The sequence below is a fragment of the Balaenoptera borealis genome (assembly GCF_965194805.1).
Source record: "Balaenoptera borealis genome assembly, chromosome: 19".
Taxonomy (NCBI): Eukaryota; Metazoa; Chordata; class Mammalia; order Artiodactyla; family Balaenopteridae; genus Balaenoptera; species Balaenoptera borealis.
In genome coordinates this window covers 39,362,751-39,379,014 of record NC_138878.1, presented here as the reverse complement: position 1 = coordinate 39,379,014, position 16,264 = coordinate 39,362,751, and positions in this window count along the sequence as shown.

The following is a 16,264-nucleotide window of genomic DNA, read 5'->3' as shown; positions in this document are numbered from 1 at the left end:
TTCTGGAACCCTGTAGACTGGGAATATAACTGAGGATTGATACTGGAACCCTGTTGCCTGGGAACATGACATCAGTGGATTCTGGAACCCTGTGGCCGGGGAACATGAGAACGGTTTGATTCTGGAACCCTGTGGCCTGGGAACATGTCTGAGGTTTGATGGTGGAAACCTGTGGCTTGGCAACATGACTGAGGTTTGTTCCTGGAACCCTGTTCCCTGGGAACATGACTGAGGTTTGATTCCGGAACCCTGTAGCCTGGGAACATAACTGAGGATTAATTCTGGAACCCTGTGGCCTGGGAACATGACATCGGTGGATTCTGGAACCCTGTGGCCTGGGAACATGACATCGGTGGATTCTGGAACCCTCTGGCCAGGGAACATGAGAACGGTTTGATTCTGGAACCCTGTGTCCTGGAAACTTGTCTGAGGTTTGATGGTGGAAACCTGTGACCAGGCAACATGACTGAGGGTTGATGGTGGAACCCTGTGGCCTGGAAAGATGACTTAGGTTTGATTGTGGAACACTCTGGCCTGGGAACATGACTGAGGCTTGCTGGTGGAACCGTGGCCTAGCAAAAGGACTGAGGTTTGATTGTGGAACCCTCTGGCCTGGGAATAGGACTGAGGTTTAGTTGTGGTACCCTGTGGCCTGAGAACATGACTGGGATTTTATTTTTGAAACCTGTGTCCAGGGAACATGACTGAGGTTTGATTCTGGAACCCTGGGTCCTGGGAACATGACTGAGGTTTGAATCTGGAACCATGTGGCCTGGGAATATGACTGAGGTTTGATTCTGGAAACCATTGGCCTGGGAACATGCCTGATGTGAGATTGTGGAATCCTGTGGCTTGGGAACATGACATCGGTTTGGATTCTGGTACCCTGTTGCCTGGGAACATGAAATCGGATTGATTCTGGAAACCTGTGGCCTGGGAATATGAGTGAGGTTTGATTCTGGAACCATGTGGCCTGGGAACATGACATCTGTTTAGTTTGTGGAATACTGTGCCCCGGTAACCTGACTGAGCCTTGGTTCTGGAACCCTGTGGACTGGCAACATGACTGAGGTTTGATTCTGGAACCCTGTAGCCAGGGAACATAACTGAGGATTGATTCTGGAACCCTGTGGCCTGGGAACATGACATCGGTGGATTCTGGAACCCTGTGGCCAGGGAACATGAGAACGGTTTGATTCTGGAACCCTGTGTCCTGGAAACTTGTCTGAGGTTTGATGGTGGAAACCTCTGACCTGGCAACATGACTGAGGTTTAATTCTGGAAGACTGTGGCCAGGGAACATGATATCAGGTTGACTCTGGAAACCTGTGTCCTGGGAACATGACTGAGGTTTGCTTCTGGAAACCTGTGGCCTGGGAACATGGCTGAGGTTTGATTGTGGAACCCCCTGGCCTGGGAACATGACTGTGGTTTGAATCTGGAACCCTGTGGCCTGGGAACATGACATCGGTTGGATTCTGGAATCCTGTGGCCTGGGAACAAGACTGAGGTTTGATTGTGCAACCCTCTGGCCTGGGAACATGACTGTGGTTTGATTCTGAAACCCTGTGGCCTGGGAAAATGACTGAGGTTTGTTTCTGGAAGCCTGTTCCCTGGGAACATGACTGAGGTTGGATTCTGGACACCTGTGTTCTGGGAAATTGAATGAGGTTTGATTGTTGAAACCTGTGCCCTGCGAACATGACTGAGGTTTGATAATGGAAACATGTGTCCTGGGAATATGACTGAGGTTTGATTCTGGAAACCTGTGGCCTGGGATAATGACTGAGGTTTCATTGTGGAAACATGTGGCCTGGGATCATGACTGAGGTTTGATGGTGGACCACTCTTGACTGGCAAAATGACTGAGGCTGGATTTTGGAACCCTGTGGCCTGGCAACATGACTGAAGCCTGATTCTGAAACCCTGTGGCCTGGGAACATGAGAAAGGTTTGATTCTGGAACCCTGTGGCTTGGGAATATGTCTGAGGTTTGATGGTGGAAACCTGTGGCCTGGCAACATGACTGAGGTTTGTTACTGGAACCCTGTTCCCTGGGAACATGAGTGAGGTTTGCTTCTGGACACCTTTGTCCTGGGAACATGACCGTGCTTTGATTGTGGAAACCTGTGGCCTGCGAACATGACTGAGGTTTGATTCTGGAACCATGTGTCATGGGAATATGACTGAGGTTTGATTCTGGAAATCTGTGGCCTGGGAACTTGACTGAGGTTTGATGGCAGAAACCTGTGGACTGGCGACATGACTGAGGTTTGATTGTAGAACCCTCTGTCCTGGAAACATGACTGCGACCTGATACTTGAAACCCATGGCCTGGGAACTTGACATTGGTTTGATTCTGGAACCCTGTGGCCAGGGAACATGACAGAGGCGTGATTCTGGAATCCTGTGGCCTGGGAACATGACATCTGTTTAGATTGTGGAATACTGTGCCCTGGGACCCTGACTGAGGCTTGGTTCTGGAACCCTGTGCACTGGGAACATGACTGAGGTTTTATTCTGGAATCCTGTGGCCTGGGAACATGACATCAGTGGATTCTGGAACCCTGTGGCCTGGGAACATGAGAACGGTTTGATTCTGGAACCCTATGGCCTGGGAACATGTCTGAGGTTTCATGGTGGAAACCTGTGGCTTGGCAACATGACTGAGGTTTGTTCCTGGAACCCTGTTCCCTGGGAACATGACTGAGGTTTGATTCTGGACACCTTTGGGCTGGGAACATGACTGTGGTTTGATTGTGGAACCATGGGTCCTGCAAACATGACTGAGGTTTGATTCTGGAACCATGTGACCTGGGAATATGACTGCGGTTTGATTCTGGAAATCTGTGTCCTGGGAACTTGACTGAGGTTTGATGGCAGAAACCTGTGGACTGGCAACATGACTGAGGTTTGACTGTAGAACCCTGTGCCCTGGAAACATGACTGCGGCCTGGTACTGGAAACCCATGGCCTAGGAACTTGACATTGGTTTGATTCTGGTACCCTGTTGCCTGGGAACATGAAATCGGTTTGATTGTGGAAACCTGTGGTCTGGCAATATGACTGAGGTTTGATGGTGGTACCCTATGGCCTGGCAACATGACTGAGGTTTAATTCTGGATGCTTGTGGCCTGGGAACATGACTGAGGCGTGATTCTGGAATCCTGGGGCCTGGGAATATGACATCTGTTTAGATTGTGGAATACTGTGCCCTGGGAACCTAACTGAGGCTTGGTTCTGGAACCCTGTGGACTGGGAACATGACTGAGGTTTTATTCTGGAACCCTGTAGACTGGGAATATAACTGAGGATTGGTTCTGGAACCCTGTGGCCTGGGAACATGACATCGGTGGATTCTGGAACCCTGTGGCCGGGGAACATGAGAACGGTTTGATTCTGGAACCCTGTGGCCTGGGAACATGTCTGAGGTTTGATGGTGGAAACCTGTGGCTTGGCAACATGACTGAGGTTTGTTCCTGGAACCCTGTTCCCTGGGAACATGACTGAGGTTTGATTCCGGAACCCTGTAGCCTGGGAACATAACTGAGGATTAATTCTGGAACCCTGTGGCCTGGGAACATGACATCGGTGGATTCTGGAACCCTGTGGCCTGGGAACATGACATCGGTGGATTCTGGAACCCTCTGGCCAGGGAACATGAGAACGGTTTGATTCTGGAACCCTGTGTCCTGGAAACTTGTCTGAGGTTTGATGGTGGAAACCTGTGACCAGGCAACATGACTGAGGGTTGATGGTGGAACCCTGTGGCCTGGAAAGATGACTTAGGTTTGATTGTGGAACACTCTGGCCTGGGAACATGACTGAGGCTTGCTGGTGGAACCGTGGCCTAGCAAAAGGACTGAGGTTTGATTGTGGAACCCTCTGGCCTGGGAATAGGACTGAGGTTTAGTTGTGGTACCCTGTGGCCTGAGAACATGACTGGGATTTTATTTTTGAAACCTGTGTCCAGGGAACATGACTGAGGTTTGATTCTGGAACCCTGGGTCCTGGGAACATGACTGAGGTTTGAATCTGGAACCATGTGGCCTGGGAATATGACTGAGGTTTGATTCTGGAAACCATTGGCCTGGGAACATGCCTGATGTGAGATTGTGGAATCCTGTGGCTTGGGAACATGACATCGGTTTGGATTCTGGTACCCTGTTGCCTGGGAACATGAAATCGGATTGATTCTGGAAACCTGTGGCCTGGGAATATGAGTGAGGTTTGATTCTGGAACCATGTGGCCTGGGAACATGACATCTGTTTAGTTTGTGGAATACTGTGCCCCGGTAACCTGACTGAGCCTTGGTTCTGGAACCCTGTGGACTGGCAACATGACTGAGGTTTGATTCTGGAACCCTGTAGCCAGGGAACATAACTGAGGATTGATTCTGGAACCCTGTGGCCTGGGAACATGACATCGGTGGATTCTGGAACCCTGTGGCCAGGGAACATGAGAACGGTTTGATTCTGGAACCCTGTGTCCTGGAAACTTGTCTGAGGTTTGATGGTGGAAACCTCTGACCTGGCAACATGACTGAGGTTTAATTCTGGAAGACTGTGGCCAGGGAACATGATATCAGGTTGACTCTGGAAACCTGTGTCCTGGGAACATGACTGAGGTTTGCTTCTGGAAACCTGTGGCCTGGGAACATGGCTGAGGTTTGATTGTGGAACCCCCTGGCCTGGGAACATGACTGTGGTTTGAATCTGGAACCCTGTGGCCTGGGAACATGACATCGGTTGGATTCTGGAATCCTGTGGCCTGGGAACAAGACTGAGGTTTGATTGTGCAACCCTCTGGCCTGGGAACATGACTGTGGTTTGATTCTGAAACCCTGTGGCCTGGGAAAATGACTGAGGTTTGTTTCTGGAAGCCTGTTCCCTGGGAACATGACTGAGGTTGGATTCTGGACACCTGTGTTCTGGGAAATTGAATGAGGTTTGATTGTTGAAACCTGTGCCCTGCGAACATGACTGAGGTTTGATAATGGAAACATGTGTCCTGGGAATATGACTGAGGTTTGATTCTGGAAACCTGTGGCCTGGGATAATGACTGAGGTTTCATTGTGGAAACATGTGGCCTGGGATCATGACTGAGGTTTGATGGTGGACCACTCTTGACTGGCAAAATGACTGAGGCTGGATTTTGGAACCCTGTGGCCTGGCAACATGACTGAAGCCTGATTCTGAAACCCTGTGGCCTGGGAACATGAGAAAGGTTTGATTCTGGAACCCTGTGGCTTGGGAATATGTCTGAGGTTTGATGGTGGAAACCTGTGGCCTGGCAACATGACTGAGGTTTGTTACTGGAACCCTGTTCCCTGGGAACATGAGTGAGGTTTGCTTCTGGACACCTTTGTCCTGGGAACATGACTGTGGTTTGATTGTGGAAACCTGTGGCCTGCGAACATGACTGAGGTTTGATTCTGGAACCATGTGTCATGGGAATATGACTGAGGTTTGATTCTGGAAATCTGTGGCCTGGGAACTTGACTGAGGTTTGATGGCAGAAACCTGTGGACTGGCGACATGACTGAGGTTTGATTGTAGAACCCTCTGTCCTGGAAACATGACTGCGACCTGATACTTGAAACCCATGGCCTGGGAACTTGACATTGGTTTGATTCTGGAACCCTGTGGCCAGGGAACATGACAGAGGCGTGATTCTGGAATCCTGTGGCCTGGGAACATGACATCTGTTTAGATTGTGGAATACTGTGCCCTGGGACCCTGACTGAGGCTTGGTTCTGGAACCCTGTGCACTGGGAACATGACTGAGGTTTTATTCTGGAATCCTGTGGCCTGGGCACATGACATCAGTGGATTCTGGAACCCTGTGGCCTGGGAACATGAGAACGGTTTGATTCTGGAACCCTATGGCCTGGGAACATGTCTGAGGTTTCATGGTGGAAACCTGTGGCTTGGCAACATGACTGAGGTTTGTTCCTGGAACCCTGTTCCCTGGGAACATGACTGAGGTTTGATTCTGGACACCTTTGTGCTGGGAACATGACTGTGGTTTGATTGTGGAACCATGGGTCCTGCAAACATGACTGAGGTTTGATTCTGGAACCATGTGACCTGGCAATATGACTGCGGTTTGATTCTGGAAATCTGTGTCCTGGGAACTTGACTGAGGTTTGATGGCAGAAACCTGTGGACTGGCAACATGACTGAGGTTTGACTGTAGAACCCTGTGCCCTGGAAACATGACTGCGGCCTGGTACTGGAAACCCATGGCCTAGGAACTTGACATTGGTTTGATTCTGGAACCCTGTGGCCTGGGAACATGACTGAGGCGTGATTCTGGAAACCTGTGGCCTGGGAACATGACATCTGTTTAGATTGTGGAATACTGTGCCCTGGGAACCTGACTGAAGGCTTGGTTCTGGAATCCTGTGGACTGGGAACATGACTGAGGATTGATTCTGGGACCATGTGGCCTGGGTATATGACTGTGGTTTGATTCTGGAGGGCATTGTCCTGGGAACATGACTTATGTTAGATTGTGGAATCCTGTGGCCTGGGAACATGACATCGGTTTGGATTCTGGTACCCTGTTGCCTGGGAACATGAAATCGGTTTGATTGTGGAAACCTGTGGTCTGGCAATATGACTGAGGTTTGATGGTGGTACCCTATGGCCTGGCAACATGACTGAGGTTTAATTCTGGATGCTTGTGGCCTGGGAACATGACTGAGGCGTGATTCTGGAATCCTGGGGCCTGGGAATATGACATCTGTTTAGATTGTGGAATACTGTGCCCTGGGAACCTAACTGAGGCTTGGTTCTGGAACCCTGTGGACTGGGAACATGACTGAGGTTTTATTCTGGAACCCTGTAGACTGGGAATATAACTGAGGATTGATACTGGAACCCTGTTGCCTGGGAACATTACATCAGTGGATTCTGGAACCCTGTGGCCGGGGAACATGAGAACGGTTTGATTCTGGAACCCTGTGGCCTGGGAACATGTCTGAGGTTTGATGGTGGAAACCTGTGGCTTGGCAACATGACTGAGGTTTGTTCCTGGAACCCTGTTCCCTGGGAACATGACTGAGGTTTGATTCCGGAACCCTGTAGCCTGGGAACATAACTGAGGATTAATTCTGGAACCCTGTGGCCTGGGAACATGACATTGGTGGATTCTGGAACCCTGTGGCCTGGGAACATTACATCGGTGGATTCTGGAACCCTCTGGCCAGGGAACATGAGAACGGTTTGATTCTGGAACCCTGTGTCCTGGAAACTTGTCTGAGGTTTGATGGTGGAAACCTGTGACCAGGCAACATGACTGAGGGTTGATGGTGGAACCCTGTGGCCTGGAAAGATGACTTAGGTTTGATTGTGGAACACTCTGGCCTGGGAACATGACTGAGGCTTGCTGGTGGAACCGTGGCCTAGCAAAAGGACTGAGGTTTGATTGTGGAACCCTCTGGCCTGGGAATAGGACTGAGGTTTAGTTGTGGTACCCTGTGGCCTGAGAACATGACTGGGATTTTATTTTTGAAACCTGTGTCCAGGGAACATGACTGAGGTTTGATTCTGGAACCCTGGGTCCTGGGAACATGACTGAGGTTTGAATCTGGAACCATGTGGCCTGGGAATATGACTGAGGTTTGATTCTGGAAACCATTGGCCTGGGAACATGCCTGATGTGAGATTGTGGAATCCTGTGGCTTGGGAACATGACATCGGTTTGGATTCTGGTACCCTGTTGCCTGGGAACATGAAATCGGATTGATTCTGGAAACCTGTGGCCTGGGAATATGAGTGAGGTTTGATTCTGGAACCATGTGGCCTGGGAACATGACATCTGTTTAGTTTGTGGAATACTGTGCCCCGGTAACCTGACTGAGCCTTGGTTCTGGAACCCTGTGGACTGGGAACATGACTGAGGTTTGAATCTGGAACCCTGTAGCCTGGGAACATAACTGAGGATTGATTCTGGAACCCTGTGGCCTGGGAACATGACATCGGTGGATTCTGGAACCCTGTGGCCAGGGAACATGAGAACGGTTTGATTCTGGAACCCTGTGTCCTGGAAACTTGTCTGAGGTTTGATGGTGGAAACCTCTGACCTGGCAACATGACTGAGGTTTAATTCTGGAAGACTGTGGCCAGGGAACATGATCTCGGGTTGACTCTGGAAACCTGTGTCCTGGGAACATGACTGAGGTTTGCTTCTGGAAACCTGTGGCCTGGGAACATGGCTGAGGTTTGATTGTGGAACCCCCTGGCCTGGGAACATGACTGTGGTTTGAATCTGGAACCCTGTGGCCTGGGAACATGACATCGGTTGGATTCTGGAATCCTGTGGCCTGGGAACAAGACTGAGGTTTGATTGTGCAACCCTCTGGCCTGGGAACATGACTGTGGTTTGATTCTGAAACCCTGTGGCCTGGGAAAATGACTGAGGTTTGTTTCTGGAAGCCTGTTCCCTGGGAACATGACTGAGGTTGGATTCTGGACACCTGTGTTCTGGGAAATTGAATGAGGTTGGATTGTTGAAACCTGTGGCCTGCGAACATAACTGAGGTTTGATACTGGAAACATGTGTCCTGGGAATATGACTGAGGTTTGATTCTGGAAACCTGTGGCCTGGGATAATGACTGAGGTTTCATTGTGGAAACATGTGGCCTGGGATCATGACTGAGGTTTGATGGTGGACCACTCTTGACTGGCAAAATGACTGAGGCTGGATTTTGGAACCCTGTGGCCTGGCAACATGACTGAAGCCTGATTCTGAAACCCTGTGGCCTGGGAACATGAGAAAGGTTTGATTCTGGAACCCTGTGGCTTGGGAATATGTCTGAGGTTTGATGGTGGAAACCTGTGGCCTGGCAACATGACTGAGGTTTGTTACTGGAACCCTGTTCTCTGGGAACATGAGTGAGGTTTGCTTCTGGACACCTTTGTCCTGGGAACATGACCGTGCTTTGATTGTGGAAACCTGTGGCCTGCGAACATGACTGAGGTTTGATTCTGGAACCATGTGACCTGGGAATATGACTGCGGTTTGATTCTGGAAATCTGTGTCCTGGGAACTTGACTGAGGTTTGATGGCAGAAACCTGTGGACTGGCAACATGACTGAGGTTTGACTGTAGAACCCTGTGGCCTGGAAACATGACTGCGGCCTGGTACTGGAAACCCATGGCCTAGGAACTTGACATTGGTTTGATTCTGGAACCCTGTGGCCTGGGAACATGACAGAGGCGTGATTCTGGAATCCTGTGGCCTGGGAACATGACATCTGTTTAGATTGTGGAATAATGTGCCCTGGGACCCTGACTGAGGCTTGGTTCTGGAACCCTGTGCACTGGGAACATGACTGAGGTTTTATTCTGGAATCCTGTGGCCTGGGAACATGACATCAGTGGATTCTGAAACCCTGTGGCCTGGGAACATGAGAACGGTTTGATTCTGGAACCCTGTGGCCTGGGAACATGTCTGAGGTTTGATGGTGGAAACCTGTGGCTTGGCAACATGACTGAGGTTTGTTCCTGGAACCCTGTTCCCTGGGAACATGACTGAGGTTTGATTCCGGAACCCTGTAGCCTGGGAACATAACTGAGGATTAATTCTGGAACCCTGTGGCCTGGGAACATGACATCGGTGGATTCTGGAACCCTGTGGCCTGGGAACATTACATCGGTGGATTCTGGAACCCTCTGGCCAGGGAACATGAGAACGGTTTGATTCTGGAACCCTGTGTCCTGGAAACTTGTCTGAGGTTTGATAGTGGAAACCTGTGACCAGGCAACATGACTGAGGGTTGATGGTGGAACCCTGTGGCCTGGAAAGATGACTTAGGTTTGATTGTGGAACACTCTGGCCTGGGAACATGACTGAGGCTTGCTGGTGGAACCGTGGCCTAGCAAAAGGACTGAGGTTTGATTGTGGAACCCTCTGGCCTGGGAATATGACTGAGGTTTAGTTGTGGTACCCTGTGGCCTGAGAACATGACTGGGATTTTATTTTTGAAACCTGTGTCCAGGGAACATGACTGAGGTTTGATTCTGGAACCCTGGGTCCTGGGAACATGACTGAGGTTTGAATCTGGAACCATGTGGCCTGGGAATATGACTGAGGTTTGATTCTGGAAACCATTGGCCTGGGAACATGCCTGATGTGAGATTGTGGAATCCTGTGGCTTGGGAACATGACATCGGTTTGGATTCTGGTACCCTGTTGCCTGGGAACATGAAATCGGATTGATTCTGGAAACCTGTGGCCTGGGAATATGAGTGAGGTTTGATTCTGGAACCATGTGGCCTGGGAACATGACATCTGTTTAGTTTGTGGAATACTGTGCCCCGGTAACCTGACTGAGCCTTGGTTCTGGAACCCTGTGGACTGGGAACATGACTGAGGTTTGATTCTGGAACCCTGTAGCCAGGGAACATAACTGAGGATTGATTCTGGAACCCTGTGGCCTGGGAACATGACATCGGTGGATTCTGGAACCCTGTGGCCAGGGAACATGAGAACGGTTTGATTCTGGAACCCTGTGTCCTGGAAACTTGTCTGAGGTTTGATGGTGGAAACCTCTGACCTGGCAACATGACTGAGGTTTAATTCTGGAAGACTGTGGCCAGGGAACATGATATCGGGTTGACTCTGGAAACCTGTGTCCTGGGAACATGACTGAGGTTTGCTTCTGGAAACCTGTGGCCTGGGAACATGGCTGAGGTTTGATTGTGGAACCCCCTGGCCTGGGAACATGACTGTGGTTTGAATCTGGAACCCTGTGGCCTGGGAACATGACATCGGTTGGATTCTGGAATCCTGTGGCCTGGGAACAAGACTGAGGTTTGATTGTGCAACCCTCTGGCCTGGGAACATGACTGTGGTTTGATTCTGAAACCCTGTGGCCTGGGAAAATGACTGAGGTTTGTTTCTGGAAGCCTGTTCCCTGGGAACATGACTGAGGTTGGATTCTGGACACCTGTGTTCTGGGAAATTGAATGAGGTTTGATTGTTGAAACCTGTGCCCTGCGAACATGACTGAGGTTTGATAATGGAAACATGTGTCCTGGGAATATGACTGAGGTTTGATTCTGGAAACCTGTGGCCTGGGATAATGACTGAGGTTTCATTGTGGAAACATGTGGCCTGGGATCATGACTGAGGTTTGATGGTGGACCACTCTTGACTGGCAAAATGACTGAGGCTGGATTTTGGAACCCTGTGGCCTGGCAACATGACTGAAGCCTGATTCTGAAACCCTGTGGCCTGGGAACATGAGAAAGGTTTGATTCTGGAACCCTGTGGCTTGGGAATATGTCTGAGGTTTGATGGTGGAAACCTGTGGCCTGGCAACATGACTGAGGTTTGTTACTGGAACCCTGTTCCCTGGGAACATGAGTGAGGTTTGCTTCTGGACACCTTTGTCCTGGGAACATGACCGTGCTTTGATTGTGGAAACCTGTGGCCTGCGAACATGACTGAGGTTTGATTCTGGAACCATGTGTCATGGGAATAAGACTGAGGTTTGATTCTGGAAATCTGTGGCCTGGGAACTTGACTGAGGTTTGATGGCAGAAACCTGTGGACTGGCGACATGACTGAGGTTTGATTGTAGAACCCTCTGTCCTTGAAACATGACTGCGACCTGATACTTGAAACCCATGGCCTGGGAACTTGACATTGGTTTGATTCTGGAACCCTGTGGCCAGGGAACATGACAGAGGCGTGATTCTGGAATCCTGTGGCCTGGGAACATGACATCTGTTTAGATTGTGGAATACTGTGCCCTGGGACCCTGACTGAGGCTTGGTTCTGGAACCCTGTGCACTGGGAACATGACTGAGGTTTTATTCTGGAATCCTGTGGCCTGGGAACATGACATCAGTGGATTCTGGAACCCTGTGGCCTGGGAACATGAGAACGGTTTGATTCTGGAACCCTATGGCCTGGGAACATGTCTGAGGTTTCATGGTGGAAACCTGTGGCTTGGCAACATGACTGAGGTTTGTTACTGGAACCCTGTTCCCTGGGAACATGACTGAGGTTTGATTCTGGACACCTTTGTGCTGGGAACATGACTGTGGTTTGATTGTGGAACCATGGGTCCTGCAAACATGACTGAGGTTTGATTCTGGAACCATGTGACCTGGGAATATGACTGCGGTTTGATTCTGGAAATCTGTGTCCTGGGAACTTGACTGAGGTTTGATGGCAGAAACCTGTGGACTGGCAACATGACTGAGGTTTGACTGTAGAACCCTGTGCCCTGGAAACATGACTGCGGCCTGGTACTGGAAACCCATGGCCTAGGAACTTGACATTGGTTTGATTCTGGAACCCTGTGGCCTGGGAACATGACTGAGGCGTGATTCTGGAAACCTGTGGCCTGGGAACATGACATCTGTTTAGATTGTGGAATACTGTGCCCTGGGAACCTGACTGAAGGCTTGGTTCTGGAATCCTGTGGACTGGGAACATGACTGAGGATTGATTCTGGGACCATGTGGCCTGGGTATATGACTGTGGTTTGATTCTGGAGGGCATTGTCCTGGGAACATGACTTATGTTAGATTGTGGAATCCTGTGGCCTGGGAACATGACATCGGTTTGGATTCTGGTACCCTGTTGCCTGGGAACATGAAATCGGTTTGATTGTGGAAACCTGTGGTCTGGCAATATGACTGAGGTTTGATGGTGGTACCCTATGGCCTGGCAACATGACTGAGGTTTAATTCTGGATGCTTGTGGCCTGGGAACATGACTGAGGCGTGATTCTGGAATCCTGGGGCCTGGGAATGTGACATCTGTTTAGATTGTGGAATACTGTGCCCTGGGAACCTAACTGAGGCTTGGTTCTGGAACCCTGTGGACTGGGAACATGACTGAGGTTTTATTCTGGAACCCTGTAGACTGGGAATATAACTGAGGATTGATACTGGAACCCTGTTGCCTGGGAACATTACATCAGTGGATTCTGGAACCCTGTGGCCGGGGAACATGAGAACGGTTTGATTCTGGAACCCTGTGGCCTGGGAACATGTCTGAGATTTGATGGTGGAAACCTGTGGCTTGGCAACATGACTGAGGTTTGTTCCTGGAACCCTGTTCCCTGGGAACATGACTGAGGTTTGATTCCGGAACCCTGTAGCCTGGGAACATAACTGAGGATTAATTCTGGAACCCTGTGGCCTGGGAACATGACATCGGTGGATTCTGGAACCCTGTGGCCTGGGAACATGACATCGGTGGATTCTGGAACCCTCTGGCCAGGGAACATGAGAACGGTTTGATTCTGGAACCCTGTGTCCTGGAAACTTGTCTGAGGTTTGATGGTGGAAACCTGTGACCAGGCAACATGACTGAGGGTTGATGGTGGAACCCTGTGGCCTGGAAAGATGACTTAGGTTTGATTGTGGAACACTCTGGCCTGGGAACATGACTGAGGCTTGCTGGTGGAACCGTGGCCTAGCAAAAGGACTGAGGTTTGATTGTGGAACCCTCTGGCCTGGGAATATGACTGAGGTTTAGTTGTGGTACCCTGTGGCCTGAGAACATGACTGGGATTTTATTTTTGAAACCTGTGTCCAGGGAACATGACTGAGGTTTGATTCTGGAACCCTGGGTCCTGGGAACATGACTGAGGTTTGAATCTGGAACCATGTGGCCTGGGAATATGACTGAGGTTTGATTCTGGAAACCATTGGCCTGGGAACATGCCTGATGTGAGATTGTGGAATCCTGTGGCTTGGGAACATGACATCGGTTTGGATTCTGGTACCCTGTTGCCTGGGAACATGAAATCGGATTGATTCTGGAAACCTGTGGCCTGGGAATATGAGTGAGGTTTGATTCTGGAACCATGTGGCCTGGGAACATGACATCTGTTTAGTTTGTGGAATACTGTGCCCCGGTAACCTGACTGAGCCTTGGTTCTGGAACCCTGTGGACTGGGAACATGACTGAGGTTTGATTCTGGAAGCCTGTAGCCAGGGAACATAACTGAGGATTGATTCTGGAACCCTGTGGCCTGGGAACATGACATCGGTGGATTCTGGAACCCTGTGGCCAGGGAACATGAGAACGGTTTGATTCTGGAACCCTGTGTCCTGGAAACTTGTCTGAGGTTTGATGGTGGAAACCTCTGACCTGGCAACATGACTGAGGTTTAATTCTGGAAGACTGTGGCCAGGGAACATGATCTCGGGTTGACTCTGGAAACCTGTGTCCTGGGAACATGACTGAGGTTTGCTTCTGGAAACCTGTGGCCTGGGAACATGGCTGAGGTTTGATTGTGGAACCCCCTGGCCTGGGAACATGACTGTGGTTTGAATCTGGAACCCTGTGGCCTGGGAACATGACATCGGTTGGATTCTGGAATCCTGTGGCCTGGGAACAAGACTGAGGTTTGATTGTGCAACCCTCTGGCCTGGGAACATGACTGTGGTTTGATTCTGAAACCCTGTGGCCTGGGAAAATGACTGAGGTTTGTTTCTGGAAGCCTGTTCCCTGGGAACATGACTGAGGTTGGATTCTGGACACCTGTGTTCTGGGAAATTGAATGAGGTTTGATTGTTGAAACCTGTGCCCTGCGAACATGACTGAGGTTTGATAATGGAAACATGTGTCCTGGGAATATGACTGAGGTTTGATTCTGGAAACCTGTGGCCTGGGATAATGACTGAGGTTTCATTGTGGAAACATGTGGCCTGGGATCATGACTGAGGTTTGATGGTGGACCACTCTTGACTGGCAAAATGACTGAGGCTGGATTTTGGAACCCTGTGGCCTGGCAACATGACTGAAGCCTGATTCTGAAAACCTGTGGCCTGGGAACATGAGAAAGGTTTGATTCTGGAACCCTGTGGCTTGGGAATATGTCTGAGGTTTGATGGTGGAAACCTGTGGCCTGGCAACATGACTGAGGTTTGTTACTGGAACCCTGTTCCCTGGGAACATGAGTGAGGTTTGCTTCTGGACACCTTTGTCCTGGGAACATGACCGTGCTTTGATTGTGGAAACCTGTGGCCTGCGAACATGACTGAGGTTTGATTCTGGAACCATGTGTCATGGGAATATGACTGAGGTTTGATTCTGGAAATCTGTGGCCTGGGAACTTGACTGAGGTTTGATGGCAGAAACCTGTGGACTGGCGACATGACTGAGGTTTGATTGTAGAACCCTCTGTCCTGGAAACATGACTGCGACCTGATACTTGAAACCCATGGCCTGGGAACTTGACATTGGTTTGATTCTGGAACCCTGTGGCCAGGGAACATGACAGAGGCGTGATTCTGGAATCCTGTGGCCTGGGAACATGACATCTGTTTAGATTGTGGAATACTGTGCCCTGGGAACCTGACTGAGGCTTGGTTCTGGAACCCTGTGCACTGGGAACATGACTGAGGTTTTATTCTGGAATCCTGTGGCCTGGGAACATGACATCAGTGGATTCTGGAACCCTGTGGCCTGGGAACATGAGAACGGTTTGATTCTGGAACCCTATGGCCTGGGAACATGTCTGAGGTTTCATGGTGGAAACCTGTGGCTTGGCAACATGACTGAGGTTTGTTCCTGGAACCCTGTTCCCTGGGAACATGACTGAGGTTTGATTCTGGACACCTTTGTGCTGGGAACATGACTGTGGTTTGATTGTGGAACCATGGGTCCTGCAAACATGACTGAGGTTTGATTCTGGAACCATGTGACCTGGGAATATGACTGCGGTTTGATTCTGGAAATCTGTGTCCTGGGAACTTGACTGAGGTTTGATGGCAGAAACCTGTGGACTGGCAACATGACTGAGGTTTGACTGTAGAACCCTGTGCCCTGGAAACATGACTGCGGCCTGGTACTGGAAACCCATGGCCTAGGAACTTGACATTGGTTTGATTCTGGAACCCTGTGGCCTGGGAACATGACTGAGGCGTGATTCTGGAAACCTGTGGCCTGGGAACATGACATCTGTTTAGATTGTGGAATACTGTGCCCTGGGAACCTGACTGAAGGCTTGGTTCTGGAATCCTGTGGACTGGGAACATGACTGAGGATTGATTCTGGGACCATGTGGCCTGGGTATATGACTGTGGTTTGATTCTGGAGGGCATTGTCCTGGGAACATGACTTATGTTAGATTGTGGAATCCTGTGGCCTGGGAACATGACATCGGTTTGGATTCTGGTACCCTGTTGCCTGGGAACATGAAATCGGTTTGATTGTGGAAACCTGTGGTCTGGCAATATGACTGAGGTTTGATGGTGGTACCCTATGGCCTGGCAACATGACT